This window comes from Oncorhynchus mykiss, chromosome 15, assembly GCF_013265735.2.
Source record: "Oncorhynchus mykiss isolate Arlee chromosome 15, USDA_OmykA_1.1, whole genome shotgun sequence".
NCBI classification, from domain to species: Eukaryota; Metazoa; Chordata; class Actinopteri; order Salmoniformes; family Salmonidae; genus Oncorhynchus; species Oncorhynchus mykiss.
In genome coordinates this window covers 5,408,208-5,431,462 of record NC_048579.1, presented here as the reverse complement: position 1 = coordinate 5,431,462, position 23,255 = coordinate 5,408,208, and positions in this window count along the sequence as shown.

Here is a 23,255-nt window from a genome sequence, read left to right as displayed (position 1 = left end):
TGCAGTGTGCACTATAAAGGGAATAGGTGGCATCAGGGAAGCAAGCTAAACCACTTTTTGACCCAGTCAGTCGTAAGTATGAGCCCCTGGGCGGCCATTTTTCTCCCAGTGTCCACCTCTCCATTCTTTCATCCCGTCGCCTTCAGTCTCGGGAGCGATGAGACATCACGAAGCCACGAGACAAGACGTTCTTAAACAGTAAATTACAGAACCGTTAACGCATCACCCAGGGTGTGCTTGCTTTTCACATGTTACAATAATGGATGTTGAAAGGGGGAGGGGGGGAACCATACAAAATAAAAGATCTGGATTAACTTTTCTTGAGGCTACTTTTTTAAGATGTGGGCTGGTTTTGATGTTGGTCAACCGGGCCCTGCAGGAGTCTGTCCCTATAGAATAAGACTCAACAGTGATCACTAAAGGCACTCCAGCATCCTCACACATCAAAGGCATGTTGGGGGAGTTAGGTCAACCTCAGCAGGGGTCGGATGATATATGGAAGAGGGGAGAGGGGGAAAAGGGAGACTGGAGATGAGGGGAGGGGGAGAGGGGAGAGAAAGAGAGAGAGAGAGAGAGAGAGAGAGAGAGAGAGAGGCTCATGGAGTAACCTCTTGTACAAACTCTCAGCACTCTGCTGTGTTGTACCCTCGCGACTCACGGTCAGTGGGGAGAATCATTACATATATAATCACTTGATTTATAGAATCTACTATGTTCATGGCTAACTAAATAATTGATCATTAAAATGTAATGTCATACAATCCAAATTTCAACTCACTTCTTGCAGGACATCGGATAGTTTAAATTTTCTTTTTGTCAAATGCAGTGAAATGCATAACTTGCAATCCCTACGTAAAAGTGCAGTATTCAATATCAAAATAGTTTAATTAAAGAAACAAAACATTTAAAAAACTGAGAATAAGAAATAAGATAGGAAGACGACAGGGTCAGTAAGACGACATACTGGTCTGATATAACATGAACTAAATCTACAGGGTCGATAACCTGTCATACTGGTCTGAAATAACATGAACTAAATCTTTGAAATGTTCTGTTTTTCTACCATCAAACTCAATGAGATCTTATTTCATATTTAAGATTATTTAACTGTTTCTACTGTACTAATCCGAATTTAAAGTTGATATAGCGGCTCTAGCTCAAAGCTGAGAGAAACCCAGCGACTCTAGCTCAAAGCTGAGAAAAACCCAATAGTATGGAACTCAAAGCTGAGAGAAACCCAGTAATATGGAGGCTCAAAGCTGAGAGAAACCCAGTAGTATGGAGGCTCAAAGCTGAGAGAAACCCAGTAGTATAGAGGCTCAAAGCTGAGAGAAACCCAGTAGAATGGAGGCTCAAAGCTGAGAGAAACCCAGCAGTATGGAGGCTCAAAGCTGAGAGAAACCCAGTAATATGGAGGCTCAAAGCTGAGAGAAACCCAGTAGTATGGAGGCTCAAAGCTGAGAGAAACCCAGTAGTATGGAGGCTCAAAGCTGAGAGAAACCCAGTAGTATGGAGGCTCAAAGCTGAGAGAAACCCAGTGGCTCTAGCTCAAAGCTGAGAGAAACCCAGTAGTATGGAGATCAAAGCTGAGAGAAACCCAGTAGTATAGAGGCTCAAAGCTGAGAGAAACCCAGTAGTATGGAGGCTCAAAGCTGAGAGAAACCCAGCAGTATAGAGGCTCAAAGCTGAGAGAAACCCAGTAGAATGGAGGCTCAAAGCTGAGAGAAACCCAGTAGTATGGAGCTCAAAGCTGAGAGAAACCCAGTAGTATGGAGGCTCAAAGCTGAGAGAAACCCAGCAGTATTGAGGCTCAAAGCTGAGAGAAACCCAGCAGTATGGAGGCTCAAAGCTGAGAGAAACCCAGTAGTATGGAGGCTCAAAGCTGAGAGAAACCCAGCTGCTCTAGCTCAAAGCTGAGAGAAACCCAGTAGTATGGAGGTTCAAAGCTGAGAGAAACCCAGTAGTATGGAGGCTCAAAGCTGAGAGAAACCCAGTAGTATGGAGGCTCAAAGCTTAGAGAAACCCAGTAGTATGGAGGCTCAAAGCTGAGAGAAACCCAGTAGAATGGAGGCTCAAAGCTGAGAGAAACCCAGTAGTATGGCGGCTCAAAGCTTAGAGAAACCCAGTAGTATGGAGGCTCAAAGCTGAGAGAAACCCAGCGGTATGGAGGCTCAAAGCTGAGAGAAACCCAGCGGTATGGAGGCTCAAAGCTGAGAGAAACCAGTAGTATGGAGGCTCAAAGCTGAGAGAAACCCAGTAGTATGGAGGCTCAAAGCTGAGAGAAACCCAGTAGTATGGAGGCTCAAATCTGAGAGAAACCCAGTGGTATGGAGGCTCAAAGCTGAGAGAAACCCAGCATACCGCTCCATACCGGAGGCTCAAAGCTGAGAGAAACCCAGCGGTATGGAGGCTCAAAGCTGAGAGAAACCCAGTAGAATGGAGGCACAAAGCTTAGAGAAACCCAGTAGTATGGAGTCTCAAAGCTGAGAGAAACCCAGCAGTATGGAGGCTCAAAGCTGAGAGAAACCCAGTAGTATGGAGGCTCAAAGCTGAGAGAAACCCAGTGGTATGGAGGCTCAAAGCTGAGAGAAACCCAGCGGTATGGAGGCTCAAAGCTGAGAGAAACCCAGTAGTATGGAGGCTCAAAGCTGAGAGAAACCCAGCAGTATGGAGGCTCAAAGCTGAGAGAAACCCAGTAGTATGGAGGCTCAAAGCTGAGAGAAACCCAGCGGTATGGAGGCTCAAAGCTGAGAGAAACCCAGTAGTATGGAGGCTCAAAGCTGAGAGAAACCCAGCGGTATGGAGGCTCAAAGCTGAGAGAAACCCAGTAGTATGGAGGCTCAAAGCTGAGAGAAACCCAGCGGTATGGAGGCTCAAAGCTGAGAGAAACCCAGTAGTATGGAGGCTCAAAGCTTAGAGAAACCCAGTAGTATGGAGGCTCAAAGCTGAGAGAAACCCAGTAGTATGGAGGCTCAAAGCTGAGAGAAACCCAGCGGTATGGAGGCTCAAAGCTGAGAGAAACCCAGTAGTATTGAGGCACAAAGCAACATAAAGAAGCAATCCTCATGAGTGTCAGGCCAAGGTGTTAACTTTGACAGAAGTCTGCTTCCCAATTAGCAACCTGTTCCCTATATAGTGTACTGTTTTTTGATCATGGCCCACAGAGCTCTACATAAGGAATAGGTTGAGATTTAGGACTCGGACAGAGGTTTCACTCCAGATTATTTACGGTTTGGTGCCAAAGGTATTTGTGGGGGAAGCCAGGGGGTTTTCCCCACCAAATGTAATAAAATGTATTTACTACAAGGAAGGAGGATCATCCTTTTTCATTTTACATTCTGAGCTCTGTCTCAAGTGGCACCCTGTTCACTATAGAGCCCACTACATAAGTAGTAAACTATATACTTAGACTCACGGGATCCTGAGTGGCGCAGCTGTCTGAGGCGTCACTACAGACCAAGGGTTCGATCCTGGGCTGTATCACATTCCCGGCCGTAATCGGGAGTCCCACCGGGTCGTCCGGGTTAGGGGAGGGTTTGGCCCGGGTTAGGGGAGGGTTTGGTCCGGGTTAGGGGAGGGTTTGGCCCGGGTTAGGGGGGGGTTTGGCCCGGGTTAGGGGAGGGTTTGGTCCGGGTTAGGGGAGGGTTTGGTCCGGGTTAGGGGAGGGTTTGGTCCGGGTTAGGGGAGGGTTTGGTCCGGGTTAGGGGAGGGTTTGGTCCGGGTTAGGGGAGGGTTTGGCCCGGGTTAGGGGAGGGTTTGGCCCGGGTTTGGTCCGGGTTAGGGGAGGGTTTGGCCCGGGTTAGGGGAGGGTTTGGCCCGGGTTAGGGGAGGGTTTGGCCCGGGTTAGGGGAGGGTTTGGTCCGGGTTAGGGGAGGGTTTGGCCCGGGGTTAAATAAATGTTAAAATAAATAGCGGTGAACTAATGAGTGAATTAAGTCTTTATAGGGTGCAAAGGAAGTGTACTATATAGGGAATAGGGTGCCATAGGGTTCTGGTCTAAGGTAGTGTACTATATAGGGAATAGGGTGCCATAGGGTTCTGGTCTAAGCTAGTGCTTTCTGCAGGGAATAGCGCGTCATTTAGGACATATACCTCTTGCCTCTATCCCTGGATAGCTCCATCCGGCTCTACCAGTACCAACGAAGACAGACCAATGTCACTCAGTCCACATTAAGATAAGGAACACCCAGATGAGTGGCGACTCTCGTCAGACAAAGCCGTTTCCTATTGCAGCAGTGTGGGTTGGGGTTGGAGGTGGGCGGGGGGGGGGGGGGGGGGGGGGGCTGGAGCGGACGGGTGTGTTTTGGCAAATTGCGCCAGACTCATCTTGGCTACAGACATCCTCTTTTCTGGGTTTCTGTGTCGGGTTTCCGTCTCTCCCCGGTTAAGTCCAAAACGGCTCCCTAAAATCAACGTAGCGCACTACTTTTGCACAGGACCCCCACACTACATAGGGAACAGGGTGCCATTTTGGATGCATTAACCAGTCAGAGTACAGGGCCTTATCACGCTGCCCTCCTCTCTGTGGCTGCTTCCAGCGGTAAGATTTCAGGTGCTGGCCCAGGTCTCCAGGGGAACAGGTGTCCCCTCTGTGTCCGGGTGGCAGGGGTCTCTGGGGAGGCCTGGGAAAGGGCAGGTACCGCCACGGAGCGGTTCTACCTCAGAGGGCAGATAACAGTGGGGGCTTTGAGGAGAGGGACAGATTCAGTTCAATTGGCAAGCTTAAAGGTGGGCATCCCAAATGGTACCCTATTCCCTATATAGTGCACTACTTTAGACCAGAGCCCTATGGCACCCTATTCCCTATATAGTGCACTACTTTAGATCAGAGCCCTATGGCACCCTATTCCTTATATAGTGCACTACTTTAGACCAGAACCCTATGACACAGTATCCCCATCTATAGTGCACTAATTTGGACTAGAGCCCTATTGATTGTTCACTATATAAAGTGAAAAAGGTGCAACTTGGAAAACAGCTTAAGAGTCTTCATGGAGGTAGACTAGTGAGGGGGAAAAAGACAGACAGAGAAATTCTCCAAATGATTCCCATTGGTAGTAGGAGGGGAAAGGAGTTCCTATTGGCTGTAGGAGGGGAAAGGAGTTCCTATTGGCTGTAGGAGGGGAAAGGAGTATGAAAAGAGACAACCATGAGATACCACCTCCACTATCAGTCACTCTGACCACCTACACTACCAGTCACTCTGACCACATCCACCGCCAGTCACTCAGACCACCTCCACTACCAGTCACTCTGACCACCTCCACTACCAGTCACTCTGACCACCTACACTACCAGTCACTCTGACCACATCCACCGCCAGTCACTCAGACCACCTACACTACCAGTCACTCAGACCACCTCCACTACCAGTCACTCTGACCACCTACACTACCAGTCACTCTGACCACATCCACCGCCAGTCACTCAGACCACCTACACTACCAGTCACTCAGACCACCTCCACTACCAGTCACTCTGACCACCTACACTACCAGTCACTCTGACCACATCCACCGCCAGTCACTCAGACCACCTACACCACCAGTCACTCTGACCACCTCCACTACCAGTCACTCTGACCACCTACACCACCAGTCACTCTGACCACATCCACTACTAGTCACTCAGACCACCTATACTACCATTCACTCTGACCACCTCCACTACCAGTCACTCAGACCACCTATACTACCCGTCACTATGGCCACCTCCACTACCAGTCATTCAGACCATCTCCACCACCAGACACTCTGACCATCTCCACTACCAGTCACTGAGCAACACGAGTTACCACCTACACTACCAGTCACTCAGACCACCTCCACTACCTGTCACTGAGCAACATATCTCAGGTGTTGAGGCAGAGACGGGAACATATCTCAGGTGTTGAGGCAGAGACGGGAACAAATCTCAGGTGTTGAGGCAGAGACGGGAACATATCTCAGGTGTTGAGGCAGAGACGGGAACAAATCTCAGGTGTTGAGGCAGAGACGGGAACATATCTCAGGTGTTGAGGCAGAGACGGGAACAAATCTCAGGTGTTGAGGCAGAGACGGGAACATATCTCAGGTGTTGAGGCAGAGACGGGAACATATCTCAGGTGTTGAGGCAGAGACGGGAACATATCTCAGGTGTTGAGGTAGAGACGGGAACATATCTCAGGTGTTGAGGTAGAGACGGGAACATATCTCAGGTGTTGAGGCAGAGACGGGAACAAATCTCAGGTGTTGAGGCAGAGACGGGAACAAATCTCAGGTGTTGAGGCAGAGACGGGAACATATCTCAGGTGTTGAGGCAGAGACGGGAACATATCTCAGGTGAAGAGGGAGAGGAAGAGACATATCAATATCTCAGGTGTAGAGGGAGAGACAGGTCAATATCTCAGGTGTAGAGAGAGAGGTAGAGACAGGTCAATATCTCAGATGTAGATGTAGAGCTAGACATGTTGTGCAGGTAAATATCTCAGGTGCAAGTGAAGGCCAACACCTCTTGGTGACATTATACACCAGATCATTTTTAAGGGGATTTTAATTGATGCTGAAGTGCTGCTCTAATCTTTTCTGTAAAGAGGATTGTGGGAATGTTCATTATATTTGAATGTGATGTTATTGTTTTAAACTTGGAAGATACACACCTCTAAATGAGTGTCTAAGGGCATTGCCTGTCTAGCTGCTGTGGGACTGTAACAGTCAGAAGAGTGAATTTGCTTCGGTTAAATGTAAAAATATACTTTCATAGCAAATAGGTCTATGTACTATTTTAGAAATGTTGTCAAATGTATAGGCTACTTTTTCAGGCAGAGACGGGAACAAATCTCAGGTGTTGAGGCAGAGACGGGAACATATCTCAGGTGTTGAGGCAGAGACGGGAACATATCTCAGGTGTTGAGGTAGAGACGGGAACATATCTCAGGTGTAGAGAGAGAGGAAGAGACAGGTAAATATCTCAGGTGTTGAGGTAGAGACGGGAACATATCTCAGGTGTTGAGGCAGAGACGGGAACAAATCTCAGGTGTTGAGGCAGAGACGGGAACATATCTCAGGTGTTGAGGCAGAGACGGGAACATATCTCAGGTGTTGAGGCAGAGACGGGAACATATCTCAGGTGTTGAGGCAGAGACGGGAACATATCTCAGGTGTTGAGGCAGAGACGGGAACATATCTCAGGTGTTGAGGCAGAGACGGGAACAAATCTCAGGTGTTGAGGCAGAGACGGGAACATATCTCAGGTGTTGAGGCAGAGACGGGAACATATCTCAGGTGTTGAGGCAGAGACGGGAACATATCTCAGGTGTTGAGGTAGAGACGGGAACATATCTCAGGTGTTGAGGTAGAGACGGGAACATATCTCAGGTGTTGAGGCAGAGACGGGAACAAATCTCAGGTGTTGAGGCAGAGACGGGAACATATCTCAGGTGTTGAGGCAGAGACGGGAACATATCTCAGGTGTTGAGGCAGAGACGGGAACATATCTCAGGTGTTGAGGTAGAGACGGGAACATATCTCAGGTGTTGAGGTAGAGACGGGAACATATCTCAGGTGTTGAGGCAGAGACGGGAACAAATCTCAGGTGTTGAGGCAGAGACGGGAACAAATCTCAGGTGTTGAGGCAGAGACGGGAACATATCTCAGGTGTTGAGGCAGAGACGGGAACATATCTCAGGTGAAGAGGGAGAGGAAGAGACATATCAATATCTCAGGTGTAGAGGGAGAGACAGGTCAATATCTCAGGTGTAGAGAGAGAGGTAGAGACAGGTCAATATCTCAGATGTAGATGTAGAGCTAGACATGTTGTGCAGGTAAATATCTCAGGTGCAAGTGAAGGCCAACACCTCTTGGTGACATTATACACCAGATCATTTTTAAGGGGATTTTAATTGATGCTGAAGTGCTGCTCTAATCTTTTCTGTAAAGAGGATTGTGGGAATGTTCATTATATTTGAATGTGATGTTATTGTTTTAAACTTGGAAGATACACACCTCTAAATGAGTGTCTAAGGGCATTGCCTGTCTAGCTGCTGTGGGACTGTAACAGTCAGAAGAGTGAATTTGCTTCGGTTAAATGTAAAAATATACTTTCATAGCAAATAGGTCTATGTACTATTTTAGAAATGTTGTCAAATGTATAGGCTACTTTTTCTTCAGGTTAAGATTTTTACATAATTCGACCTCATGTCCACAACAACATTAATGTTATATCAGACCAGTATGACTTGTTATTGACCCTATAGATTTAGTTAATGTCATTTCAGACCAGAATGACTTGTTATTGACCCTGTAGATTTAGTTAATCATCGAACTATCCCATCGTGTCACTGTGCAGTATAATGTCTTGTTTTTAAATGAGCACTTTGACATAAATCATATTCATACACTCCAGCCAGACCATCAACGAGTCCATCCAACCCTGCAGGAAGCCCCGGGGATCGTCAACAAAGACATTTGCAAATGTCATCAGCGACCTCTCAGCTCCTCTCGGTTCTAACCCCAAAGAACGCAGTGATAATATATTGAGGGGACTGTCATTTAAAAAAAACAGTTTTCAGGCTCCTTGAGGATTCATTTGCGCTGACCCAGAATGCTGTATTTTCTTAACACAAGCAGCGGCTACTTTGATGCTATCGGCTTATCCAAACATGGGGAGAGGTGGGTGAGAGAGAGAGGCTGCCCACCTCGGTCGGTCCCGCGGAGGACGGCTACGATAAATCATGCTGAAGGCAGCGAGAGCGCGCTCATAAATCGCCCCGCCGGTCCTTAAGGGGAAAAGTTCCAGGGCCCCCCCCCCCAACGTCATTTATCAAAACTCTCACACTCCGGACGTGGAGCAACTAAAACAGTGCGTACGTTGGGCTCAGGGTCGCGGTGTATCTGTGATGTTGAGCATATCAACCAGCACATAATGACTTCATTCTGCTGTGAGCGATGTGTTGTTCCAGGGATTTTGCCCTGCGGTGCAATAAATAGCAGCATGTCTAAGGGGAGGGCTGAGCTAAAATAACCTTTCCCTGAAGTGGAGACGTAGAGAAAATGCATTTGACTGTAAAATGTTGATGTGCCTATGAATCTCAGGAAATTGGGCCAATTAGGTAGACTTTTAAAGACAACGCCACGGAGTCATGAAAAGATGGACAACGTGATGGAGTCATGAAAAGACGGACAACGTGATGGAGTCATAAAAAGACGGTCAACGTGATGGAGTCATGAAAAGATGGACAACGTGATGGAGTCATGAAAAGATGGACAACGTGATGGAGTCATGAAAAGATGGACAACGTGATGGAGTCATGAAAAGATGGACAACGTGATGGAGTCATTTAAAGATGGACAACGTGATGGAGTCATGAAAAGATGGACAACGTGATGGAGTCATTTAAAGATGGACAACGTGATGGAGTCATGAAAAGATGGACAACGTGATGGAGTCATTTAAAGATGGACAACGTGACGGAGTCATTTAAAGAAGGACAACGTGATGGAGTCATGAAAAGATGGACAACGTGATGGAGTCATGAAAAGATGGACAACGTGACGGAGTCATGAAAAGATGGACAACGTGATGCAGTTATGAAAAGATGGACAACGTGATGGAGTCATTTAAAGATGGACAACGTGATGGAGTCATGAAAAGATTGACAACGTGATGGAGTCATGAAAAGATGGACAACGTGATGGATCCCGTAATATTTCTTCCATTTGGACCAATTCCAACCAATGGTTTTTCAGGTTAGAGATTTAAATATCTCAGGACTGCTCTATAGGCCTACTTGTAAATGTATAGATTAATAAACTGTATGATAAGAAATTGACTCATGTGGTTTAAATGCTACATTCACTCCTCATCACAGTATTGTTACAGTTTAGCTCAAGACTGATGTTCTGACCAGTCAACGCTAACATCCATAGCTCTAACCCTTGTTAGGTTTCCTCAGGAGAGACAGACGGGAGAGACAGACGGGGGAGACAGACCGGTGGAGGGTGTAGGATGTATGGGATATAATGGCTGGAATGGAATTCATGGAACGTTGCGAAAAATGTGTTTTCCACGTGTTTGATGAGCTTGATACCATTTCCAATTACAATGAGCCGGTCCTTTTAAAGCTCCCCTCACCAGTCTCTACTGACACACACACACACATACACACACAGTCAGGCTTCCTGAGGTGGAGGATGAAGAGGAAGAAGAGATGAAAGACAACATGTGACCACCCCCCCTCCCCCCCATCTTTAATATTGCAGAAAGGGTTTATTTTAGTTTAATTGTTTGTATAATTTCTAATCCCCGTTATTCAATTGACTATTAGGGTGGCCTAGTGGTTAGAGTGTAGAGGTGGCAGGTAGCCTAGTGGTTAGAGTGTAGAGGTGGCAGGGTAGCCTAGTGGTTAGAGTGTAGAGGTGGCAGGGTAGCCTAGTGATTAGAGTGTAGAGGTGGCAGGGTAGCCTAGTGGTTAGAGTGTAGAGGTGGCAGGTAGCCTAGTGGTTAGAGTGTAGAGGTGGCAGGGTAGCCTAGTGGTTAGAGTGTAGAGGTGGCAGGTAGCCTAGTGGTTAGAGTGTAGAGGTGGCAGTTAGCCTAGTGGTTAGAGTGTAGAGGTGGCAGGGTGGCCTAGTGGTTAGAGTGTAGAGGTGGCAGGGTAGCCTAGTGGTTAGAGTGTAGAGGTGGCAGGGTGGCCTAGTGGTTAGAGTGTAGAGGTGGCAGGTAGCCTAGTGGTTAGAGTGTAGAGGTGGCAGGTAGCCTAGTGGTTAGAGTGTAGAGGTGGCAGGGTAGCCTAGTGATTAGAGTGTAGAGGTGGCAGGGTAGCCTAGTGGTTAGAGTGTAGAGGTGGCAGGGTAGCCTAGTGGTTAGAGTGTAGAGGTGGCAGGTAGCCTAGTGGTTAGAGTGTAGAGGTGGCAGAGTAGCCTAGTGGTTAGAGTGTAGAGGTGGCAGGTAGCCTAGTGGTTAGAGTGTAGAGGTGGCAGGGTAGCCTAGTGGTTAGAGTGTAGAGGTGGCAGGATAGCCTAGTGGTTAGAGTGTAGAGGTGGCAGGGTAGCCTAGTGGTTAGAGTGTAGAGGTGGCAGGGTAGCCTAGTGGTTAGAGTGTAGAGGTGGCAGGGTAGCCTAGTGGTTAGAGTGTAGAGGAGGCAGGTAGCCTAGTGGTTAGAGTGTAGAGGAGGCAGGTAGACTAGTGGTTAGAGTGTAGAGGAGGCAGGTAGCCTAGTGGTTAGAGCGTAGAGGCAGCAGGTAGCCTAGTGGTTAGAGTGTAGAGGAGGCAGGTAGACTAGTGGTTAGAGTGTAGAGGAGGCAGGTAGCCTAGTGGTTAGAGTGTAGAGGAGGCAGGTAGCCTAGTGGTTAGAGTGTAGAGGCAGCAGGTAGCCTAGTGGTTAGAGTGTAGAGGAGGCAGGTAGCCTAGTGGTTAGACTGTAGAGGAGGTAGGTAGTCTAGTGGTTAGAGTGTAGAGGAGGCAGGTAGCTTAGTGGTTAGAGTGTAGAGGAGGCAGGTAGCTTAGTGGTTAGAGTGTAGAGGCGGCAGGGTAGCCTAGTGGTTAGAGTGTAGAGGTGGCAGGGTAGCCTAGTGGTTAGAGTGTAGAGGTGGCAGGGTAGCCTAGTGGTTAGGGCGTAGAGGTGGCAGGTTGCCTAGTGGTTAGAGTGTAGAGGTGGCAGGGTAGCCTAGTGGTTAGAGTGTAGAGGTGGCAGGTTGCCTAGTGGTTAGAGTGTAGAGGTGGCAGGTTGCCTAGTGGTTAGAGTGTAGAGGCGGCAGGGTAGCCTAGTGGTTAGAGTGTAGAGGTGGCAGCGTAGCCTAGTGGTTAGAGTGTAGAGGCGGCAGGGTAGCCTAGTGGTTAGAGTGTAGAGGAGGCAGGTAGCTTAGTGTTTAGAGTGTAGAGGAGGCAGGTAGCTTAGTGGTTAGAGTGTAGAGGCGGCAGGGTAGCCTAGTGGTTAGAGTGTAGAGGTGGCAGGGTAGCCTAGTGGTTAGAGTGTAGAGGTGGCAGGGTAGCCTAGTGGTTAGAGTGTAGAGGTGGCAGGGTAGCCTAGTGGTTAGAGTATAGAGGTGGCAGGTAGCCTAGTGGTTAGAGTGTAGAGGTGGCAGGGTAGCCTAGTGGTTAGAGCGTTGGACTAGTACCTGGAAGGTTGCAAGTTCAAATCCCCAAGCTGACAAGGTACAACTCTGTTTGTTCTGCCCCTGAACAGGCAGTTAACCCACTGTTTCTAGGCTGTCATTGAAAATAAGGATTTGTTCTTAACTGACCTGCCTAGTTAAATAAAGATAAAGTAAGTGAACTAATAGACAATAATACTTACAGTTATTTTCTCTCACACCTACTGTATGTGTAGTTAAATAATTATACATATGTATTATAAAAGTTTTCAGACCCCTTGACTTTTTCCACATTTTGTTATTCTAAAATGTATTACATTCAATGTTTTCCTCATCAATCACCACATAATGACAAAGCAAAAACAGGTTTGTAGAAATAAAATAAAAAATTACATGAAAAAATAAAAGTTTACAGGCTTTTTGCTTTGAGATTCGAAATTGAGCTCAGGCGCATCCTGTTTCCATTGATTCTTGAGATTTTTTTATACAACTTGATTAGAGTCCAACCTGTGATAAATTCAATGGATTGGACATGATTTGGAAAGGTACACACCTGTCTATATAAGATCCCACAGTTGACAGTGCACGTCAGAGCAAAAAAACAATTCGTATGAGGTCGAAGGAATTGTCCATAGAGCTCCGAGACAGGATTGTGTCAAGGCACAGATGGGAACTTCAATCCACTTTCCAGAATTTTCCTCAGTAGTTAACACAATCAACGTTTCCCTTAGCTGTAGGAATTCTGATCAAATCAATGTAGTATTTGCCACTTTCAATGCAACGTACCAAAACAAAACGAGCTACGCAAGACTTAGTATGAAAAACTATGTACGCAAATTATTTTGTTGTAGCAGAACGCATCGGAGTAGGATTGCATTTCGCATTCACAGGTACGACTCAGGCCATTCATCTACACAGACCAATATAACCAATCAGAGCTGCAGTAGGACCTATATGCAAATCGACCATTGCCTTATATGGATCTGTGACGTTCACTTTAAACTGGACTGTGTTTACAGCACGAGAGGTCGCGATTAGATGTGCTTGTTTTGAGATCAAAGTGAGAGCTACATGTAAGTGAGTTAATTGCCCAGTTATAGCTCATTTCTAGTCTGCAATTGGGGAGTGATTGCTTCCTACAAGAGCACAAAAACAAAAACGTTTGCATTTCTAGGCATCTTTGAAAAACAAGTCAGGTTAAAAAAATGTAAAAAAGCTTTTGTTCTGTCTTAAAGGGTTAGTGTTGTATTTTAAGACAATAGGCATAGGGTAGCATAATTTGCCAGAATTATTATTATTTTTTTTTTTAACTAGGCAAGTCAGTTAAGAATAACTTCTTATTTACAATGGCGACCAAACAGTGGGTTATCTGCCTTGCTCAGGGGCAGAACAACATATTTTTACCTTGTCAGCTCGGGGATTTGATCCAGCAACCTTCGGTTACTGTGCCAACCAGTAGGCTACCTGCCACTCCCATAATGGTATGGGAATGATAATTAATGTTATTTTGTAAAGTGGTTTCTTGCATCAAACAACACAGCAAAATATTCAGTCACCTTCTTGTCTGAAGGACAAGTGGATCAACAGGTTAAAGGTCAAGCCCTGCGTGTGTTTTTATCTAAAGTCTGATGGAATGTAGGTCTACATTGAACACCACACATTGTCTGCTCCTGTAGTCTGAATGATAGAGCAGCTATTTCCATGTTAAAATGTTATGAGATGCATTTTCTCCATAGTTTTTCATGGTAGGCCACTCTTGTAGGCCTACATTAGTAACTTACTTGGCCATGTTAAAACTGGCAACTTATTTCTCAGTGTTCACAGTAAACGAGGCACCGGGAAGTTGCACGAATTTTCACAAATGTTCAAGTTTGCTCTCAGCAGACCTGAAATCTGCTCTGTGCCGATAAAAAACTTTGAGGGAACATCGGTTCTAAACGGATGCTTCAGCTTTGTAGCCCCATGTGACGTGTGTCCCCTTCTGTCTGCGCTGCAAATCCTTGGAGTCGTATTTCGCGCCTTATTCCCATCCATCATCCCCGTCCACAACGCCCTAGTAAGCCGCGAGGCTAGGCGCTCATGTTGCCCCTAGTGGATGTTAGGAAAATTGCCATGGAAATAAATGTTACCGTAATTTCACCCGTTCCATTATGCCCAACACACATCGTCATTCACAAGGGTCTGGCCTGCCCAAATGGCACCCTACTCCCTATAGTGCATACTTTTAACCAGAACACTGTACACTGTCCCAAACTAGATTATTTTTGCTAAATCTTAAACTATACAATGAAGTTCCTCATAGACACCTGACACTGGCATAGGCGTCCCGTTAACGGGACAGTTGTAAATCATGTAACGCCTTATGTATCGCAGATTTTAGAGAAAAAACAAATGTCGATACATGTAAGTAAGTGTCTTATATCGGCCTAAAGCTTAAATTATTGTTAATAGAACTGCACTGTCCAATTAACAGCAGCTATTACAGCGAAAAAAATGCCAAGCTATTGTTTGAGGAGAGCTCCTAACAACAATACACTTATTTTCAACGTGATAGGCTTTGATAAATTCACCTCCGAAGGTGAAATGTGTACATACATTCTGAAATGTTGCTCTGATTTATCATCCAAAGGGTCCCAGAGATAACATGAAGTGTCCTTGTGTTAGATAAAATCCTTTTTCAAATCCTAAAAAGATCCACATAGCATGCACAGTTGATTTTGTATTTCCTCTCGTTCAATTTGCAAAGAAAGTAATCTGTGAAAATCTCACCCTAAACATTGTTTCAACCAGTCAAATCACATTCGTATTTATTCCTCAGAGATCCTAGAACCTAACCGGACTTCACTATATCACTATATCATTAGGGGTGTTGTATATCCTTTAGGACACCATATTTGGTCAGAGAGCGACGCCTTCGTGGCACGCCGATCACACGGACGGTCTTCATTTGATCAACTGTATCTTTGTCAAATAAGCACCAATCGGAGTCAAACAAAGCTAGCTAGATAGCCAATGAGCTGGGCTTTACGGGAGTTCCGGAAACCCTGTGTCTGTCGCAAAATGTAGGTGCTAACCTTTTGCGACACCATGACTTTTCCTTTTGGACAAAAAAAATATACGAATATTCAGAGTTATGAAGTTATGAAAACTGGTTGTTTTGCAAATGTTAAACGTATAATATGGCTACTAATCCTGGAAAAACTAAATCAAAGTCCAAATATACAGATTTTACGATATTCTTGCAGAAAAATTTTATATGAATGCAAATGTCTCCTTCACGATTTGTCCAAATGTTCCTGAGTGACTTCATACTTCAAGTTATCCGTCTGAATCTTTGCACATACACTGCTGCCTTCTTGTGGACACCATTGGAATTACAACCAGAGTGAACCCAGCTGGAACAGGGACCTTTCTGTTGCATTTCAAAGATGGTGGTAGAAAAGAAACAGTTGTTTTTTTTCTTTGTATTTTCTTGTATAATATTCTCCTACATTCAATTTACTTTTCTACAAACTTCAAAGTGTTTCCCTTTCAAATGGTACCAAGCAAATATCCTTGCTTCAGGGTGCCTGAGCTACAGGCAGTTAGATTTGTCATTTAGGCAAAACACATTTAAAAAGGGGTCTATCCCTAAGAAGTGTTAAGACACCTTATTCTCACATTACCTCATAGACACCTGATGCTGTTAAGACACCTTATTCTCACATTACCTCATAAGTAATTCTCACATCATTACCTGTTGCTGTTAAGACACTACATTATCACATTACCTCATAGACACCTGATGCTGTTAAGACACTCCAGTATCACATTACCTCATAGACACCTGATTCTGTTAAGACACTACATTATCACATTACCTCATAGACACCTGATTCTGTTAAGACACTCCATTATCACATTACCTCATAGACACCTGATGCTGTTAAGACACTACATTATCACATTACCTCATAGACACCTGATTCTGTTAAGACACTCCATTAACACATTACCTCATAGACACCTGATTCTGTTAAGACACTCCATTATCACATTACCTCATAGACACCTGATGCTGTTAAGACACTACATTATCACATTACCTCATAGACACCTGATTCTGTTAAGACACTCCATTATCACATTACCTCATAGACACCTGATTCTGTTAAGACACTCCATTATCACATTACCTCATAGACACCTGATGCTGTTAAGACACTCCATTATCACATTACCTCATAGACACCTGATTCTGTTAAGACACTCCATTATCACATTACCTCATAGACACCTGATGCTGTTAAGACACTCCAGTATCACATTACCTCATAGACACCTGATTCTGTTAAGACACTACATTATCACATTACCTCATAGACACCTGATGCTGTTAAGACACTACATTATCACATTACCTCATAGACACCTGATTCTGTTAAGACACTCCAGTATCACATTACCTCATAGACACCTGATGCTGTTAAGACACTCCATTATCACATTACCTCATAGACACCTGATTCTGTTAAGACACTCCATTATCACGTTACCTCATAGACACCTGATGCTTTTAAGACACTCCATTATCACATTACCTCATAGACACCTGATGCTGTTAAGACACTCCATTAACACATTACCTCATAGACACCTGATTCTGTTAAGACACTCCATTAACACATTACCTCATAGACACCTGATTCTGTTAAGACACTCCATTATCACATTACCTCATAGAAACCTGATGCTGTTAAGACACTCCATTACTCCATTACCTCTCTGTCACATCCTCACACTTCAGTCTCCTCCTCTTCTTTAACAGATAAAGCAACTCCTCTCCCTCATGTCACCTACTTGTTGTGTGTATGTATCCATATATACATATATAAATATATATACAGTATTATATATATATGTGTGTGTATCATCCATATATTTATTTGTATAGATTATTATTCCATTCCTTTACTTATATCTGTGTGTATTAGGTAGTTGTTGTGAAATTGTGAGATTACATGTTAGATGTTGCTGTACTGTCAGAACTAGAAGCGCAAGCATTTTGCTACACTCGCATTAACATTTGTTAACCATGTGTATGTGACCAATAACATGTGTAACTGATGCACACACACACACACACACACACACACACACACACACACACTACTTATTAATGTTTTTAAATGTATGTAAAGTCTTTGTAATGGCTTTCTAGTTATGTGTCAGACCCCAGTAAGACCAGCTATTGCTAATGGCATCGGCTAGCAGTGAACCTAATAAAGCAAACCAAAATCCTCTGCTTTTACAACGTGACAAAACTCTCTCAGTGTCTGTGTGCAGCTGACATCCCTGTGTGATCTGTAGAGCACACAGAGAAACACAGACACACACTTCAACACACACAGGCGTGTGCGCATTGTTATCTGCAGCGAGGGCCATTAAACTGACTCGGCCATGTGGAAAAGGCATAGAGTTTTAATTACCCAGCTAGCTCAGCTTTGGGGCCTAAACCCCCCCACCTGTCTCCCTGTCTCAGCCCACCTCTCTCCCTGTCTCCCTGTCTCAGCCCACCTCTCTCCCTGTCTCCCTGTCTCAGCCCACCTCTCTCCCTGTCTCAGCCTACTTCTTTCCATGTCTCCCTGTCTCAGCCCACCTCCCTCTCTGTCTCCCTGTCTCAGCCCAATGCTCTCCCTGTCTCCCTGTCTCAGCCCACCTCCCTCTCTGTCTCCCTGTCTGAGACCATCTCCCTCCCTGTCTCCCTGTCTCAGCCCAACACTCTCCCTGTCTCCCTGTCTCAGCCCAACGCTCTCCCTGTCTCCCTGTCTCAGCCCAACGCTCTCCCTGTCTCCCTGTCTCAGCCCATCTCCCTCCCTGTCTCCCTGTCTCAGCCCACCTCCCTCCCTGTCTCTCTGTCTCAGCCCATCTCCCTCCCTGTCTCCCTGTCTCAGCCCATCTCCCTCCCTGTCTCCCTGTCTCAGCCCACCTCCCTCCCTGTCTCCCTGTCTCAGCCCACCTCCCTCCCTGTCTCCCTGTTTCAGCCCACCTCCCTCCCTGTCTCCCTGTCTCAGCCCACCTCCCTCCCTGTCTCCCTGTCTCAGCCCACCTCCCTCCCTGTCTCAGCCCACCTCCCTCCCTGTCTCCCTGTCTCAGCCCATCTCCCTCCCTGTCTCCCTGTCTCAGCCCAACACTCTCCCTGTCTCCCTGTCTCAGCCCAACGCTCTCCCTGTCTCCCTGTCTCAGCCCAACGCTCTCCCTGTCTCCCTGTCTCAGCCCACCTCCCTCCCTGTCTCCCTGTCTCAGCCCACCTCCCTCCCTGTCTCCCTGTCTCAGCCCACCTCCCTCCCTGTCTCCCTGTCTCAGCCCACCTCCCTCCCTGTCTCCCTGTCTCAGCCCACCTCCCTCCCTGTCTCCCTGTCTCAGCCCACCTCCCTCCCTGTCTCCCCGGCTCACCGTCTCAGTCTGTGTGAAATACAGAGGAGAGATAGAGTGAAACTGACTGTGAGGTCCAGCATGTCAGTCCGTGCCGACTAGAGTCAAATGGAAAGTTTAACTCAGTTATCATTTGCACTGCATGTGGTGAGACAAAGCAGATTGTAAATACAGTGGTGGAAGAGGTAAGTGTTATACCCGAGTAAAACTAAAGATACCTTAGTAGAAAACGATTCAAGTAAAAGTGAAAGTCACCCAGTAAAATACAACTTGAGTAAAAGTCTAAAAGTATTTGAATTTAAATGCATTTAAGTATCAAAAGTAAGTAGAATTGCAAAAATATACTGAAGTATCAAAAGTAAAACTATAAATCATTTGACATTCCTTATATTAGGCAAAACAGACAGAACAATAGTATAAAAAAAAAAATCTATTTACAGATAGCCAGGGGTACACTCCAACACTCAGACATAATTTACAGATAGCCAGGGGTACACTCCAACACTCAGACATGATTTACATATAGCCAGGGGTACACTCCAACACTCAGACATAATTTACAGATAGCCAGGGGTACACTCCAACACTCAGACATGATTTACAGATAGCCAGGGGTACACTCCAACACTCAGACATGATTTACAGATAGCCAGGGGTACACTCCAACACTCAGACATGATTTACAGATAGCCAGGGGTACACTCCAACACTCAGACATAATTTACAGATAGCCAGGGGTACACTCCAACACTCAGACATAATTTACATATAGCCAGGGGTACACTCCAACACTCAGACATCATTTACAGATAGCCAGGGGTACACTCCAACACTCAGACATAATTTACAGATAGCCAGGGGTACACTCCAACACTCAGACATAATTTACAGATAGCCAGGGGTACACTCCAACACTCAGACATAATTTACAGATAGCCAGGGGTACACTCCAACACTCAGACATAATTTACAGATAGCCAGGGGTACACTCCAACACTCAGACATAATTTACAGATAGCCAGGGGTACACTCCAACACTCAGACATGATTTACAGATAGCCAGGGGTACACTCCAACACTCAGACATAATTTACAGATAGCCAGGGGTACACTCCAACACTCAGACATCATTTACATATAGCCAGGGGTACACTCCAACACTCAGACATAATTTACAGACAGCCAGGGGTACACTCCAACACTCAGACATCATTTACATATAGCCAGGGGTACACTCCAACACTCAGACATAATTTACAGATAGCCAGGGGTACACTCCAACACTCAGACATAATTTACATATAGCCAGGGGTACACTCCAACACTCAGACATAATTTACATATAGCCAGGGGTACACTCCAACACTCAGACATAATTTACAGATAGCCAGGGGTACATCATTTACATATAGCCAGGGGTACACTCCAACACTCAGACATAATTTACATATAGCCAGGGGTACACTCCAACACTCAGACATAATTTACATATAGCCAGGGGTACATTTCAACACTCAGACATAATTTACAGATAGCCAGGGGTACACTCCAACACTCAGACATCATTTACAGATAGCCAGGAGCACACTCCAACACTCAGACATAATTTACAGATAGCCAGGGGTACACTCCAACACTCAGACATCATTTACAGATAGCCAGGGGTACACTCCAACACTCAGACATAATTTACATATAGCCAGGGGTACACTCCAACACTCAGACATCATTTACAGATAGCCAGGGGTACACTCCAACACTCAGACATAATTTACAGATAGCCAGGGGTACACTCCAACACTCAGACATAATTTACAGATAGCCAGGGGTACACTCCAACACTCAGACATAATTTACAGATAGCCAGGGGTACACTCCAACACTCAGACATAATTTACATATAGCCAGGGGTACACTCCAACACTCAGACATCATTTACAGATAGCCAGGGGTACACTCCAACACTCAGACATAATTTACAGATAGCCAGGGGTACACTCCAACACTCAGACATAATTTACAGATAGCCAGGGGTACACTCCAACACTCAGACATAATTTACAGATAGCCAGGGGTACACTCCAACACTCAGACATAATTTACAGATAGCCAGGGGTACACTCCAACACTCAGACATAATTTACAGATAGCCAGGGGTACACTCCAACACTCAGACATGATTTACAGATAGCCAGGGGTACACTCCAACACTCAGACATAATTTACAGATAGCCAGGGGTACATTCCAACACTCAGACATCATTTACATATAGCCAGGGGTACACTCCAACACTCAGACATAATTTACAGACAGCCAGGGGTACACTCCAACACTCAGACATCATTTACATATAGCCAGGGGTACACTCCAACACTCAGACATAATTTACAGATAGCCAGGGGTACACTCCAACACTCAGACATAATTTACATATAGCCAGGGGTACACTCCAACACTCAGACATAATTTACATATAGCCAGGGGTACACTCCAACACTCAGACATAATTTACAGATAGCCAGGGGTACATCATTTACATATAGCCAGGGGTACACTCCAACACTCAGACATAATTTACATATAGCCAGGGGTACACTCCAACACTCAGACATCATTTACAGATAGCCAGGGGTACACTCCAACACTCAGACATAATTTACATATAGCCAGGGGTACACTCCAACACTCAGACATAATTTACAGATAGCCAGGGGTACACTCCAACACTCAGACATCATTTACAGATAGCCAGGAGCACACTCCAACACTCAGACATAATTTACAGATAGCCAGGGGCACACTCCAACACTCAGACATCATTTACAGATAGCCAGGAGCACACTCCAACACTCAGACATCATTTAAAAACAAAGCATTTGTGTTTAGTGAGTCCACCAGATCAGAGACAGTAGACCAGGGATGTCCTCTTGATAAGTGCGTGAATTTTGACAATTTTCCTGTCCGCTAAGACTTTGAAATGTAAGGAGTCCTTTTGGGTATCAGGGAAAATATATGGAGTAGAAAGTACATCATTTTCTTTATGCATGTAGTGAAGTAAAAGTTCTTAGAAACTATAAATAGTAAAGTACAGATACCCCCCCCCAAAAAATACTTAAGTAATATGTTTAAGTGTTTTTACTTAAATACTTTATACTACTGTGTAAATACTGAGTATGTTAATAACTGTTCACTTGACATTTAATGTTAATCTGAGTAAGGGAAACCCCCCCCCTGAAATGGACAAAAAATGAATGGGATCATATTGGCAGGGTACGAAACATATACACGATGGCAAATACCACTCAAATGGACGGCAGATCATTAAAAGCTTATGGCAAATGTCATATGGCAAATGCGAAGAGTCATACAGCAGAAATACCATAGATGGCGAACGCGCTCCACCGTTAATTTTCATTTTGCAAATAGACATCAAGGCAAGACCCAAGTGTCAAATTTTGAAAATTAGAAAAAAATATATAAACATTTTTCACCCTATAAAAAATTGCTTTCTGGAACATTTTTCAAAATTCTTTAGATTTTTTTTTTTGTCAATTTTAGAGGGTACATATATTGTGATATTTGTTTTACTTGTCCATAAGGCATTGGTTTTGTCCATTTGCAGTATGATATCATAGGAAGTCGATAGTCAAACTCAAAAGTCAGTGACCCATTGCCAAATGCCATTAGAAATGTCCAAATGCAATTTTAAAGTATTGAAAGTGCCAAATCAGGATGTTATGTCCATTTGCAATATAATATCATAGGGAGTCAAAAGTCGAAGTCAAAAGTCAGTGACCCATGGCCAAATGCCATAAGACATTTCCAAATGCAATATGAAATCAGGATGTTATGCCAATTTGCCATATATAATCATATGAAGTCGGCTTCCGGACCCAAAAGTCAGTGAACCATGTCCAAATGGCATTTATACTGACCAATTGATATGTGTCACTGTGTTTAGCTCTGTTCCCTCCTCTGTCGTTCCTCTCTCCTCTGTCCTTCCTCCCTCCTGTTCCCTCCTCTGTCGTTCCTCCCTCCTGTTCCCTCCTCTGTCCTTCCTCCCTCCTGTTCCCTCCTCTGTCCTTCCTCCCTCCTGTTCCCTCCTCTGTCATTCCTCCCTCCTGTTCCCTCCTCTGTCCTTCCTCCCTCCTGTTCCCTCCTCTGTCGTTCTTCCCTCCTGTTCCCTCCTCTGTAGTTCCTCCCTCCTGTTCCCTCCTCTGTCGTTCCTCCCTCCTGTTCCCTCCTCTGTCGTTCCTCCCTCCTCTGTCGTTCCTCCCTCCTGTTCCCTCCTCTGTCGTTCCTCCCTCCTCTGTCGTTCCTCCCTCCTCTGTCGTTCCTCCCTCCTGTTCCCTCCTCTGTCGTTCCTCCCTCCTGTTCCCGCCTCTGTCGTTCCTCCCTCCTCTGTCGTTCCTCCCTCCTGTTCCCTCCTCTGTCATTCCTCCCTCCTCTGTCGTTCCTCCCTCCTGTTCCCTCCTCTGTCGTTCCTCTCTCCTGTTCCATCCTCTGTCCTTCCTCCCTCCTGTTCCCTCCTCTGTCGTTCCTCCCTCCTCTGTCGTTCCTCCCTCCTCTGTCGTTCCTCCCTCCTCTGTTGTTCCTCCCTCCTCTGTCGTTCCTCCCTCCTGTTCCCTCTTCTGTCGTTCCTCCCTCCTGTTCCCTCCTCTGTCGTTCCACCCTCCTGTTCCCTCCTCTGTCGTTCCTCCCTCCTGTTCCCTCCTCTGTCGTTCCTCCCTCCTGTTCCCTCCTCTGTCCTTCCTCCCTCCTGTTCCCTCCTC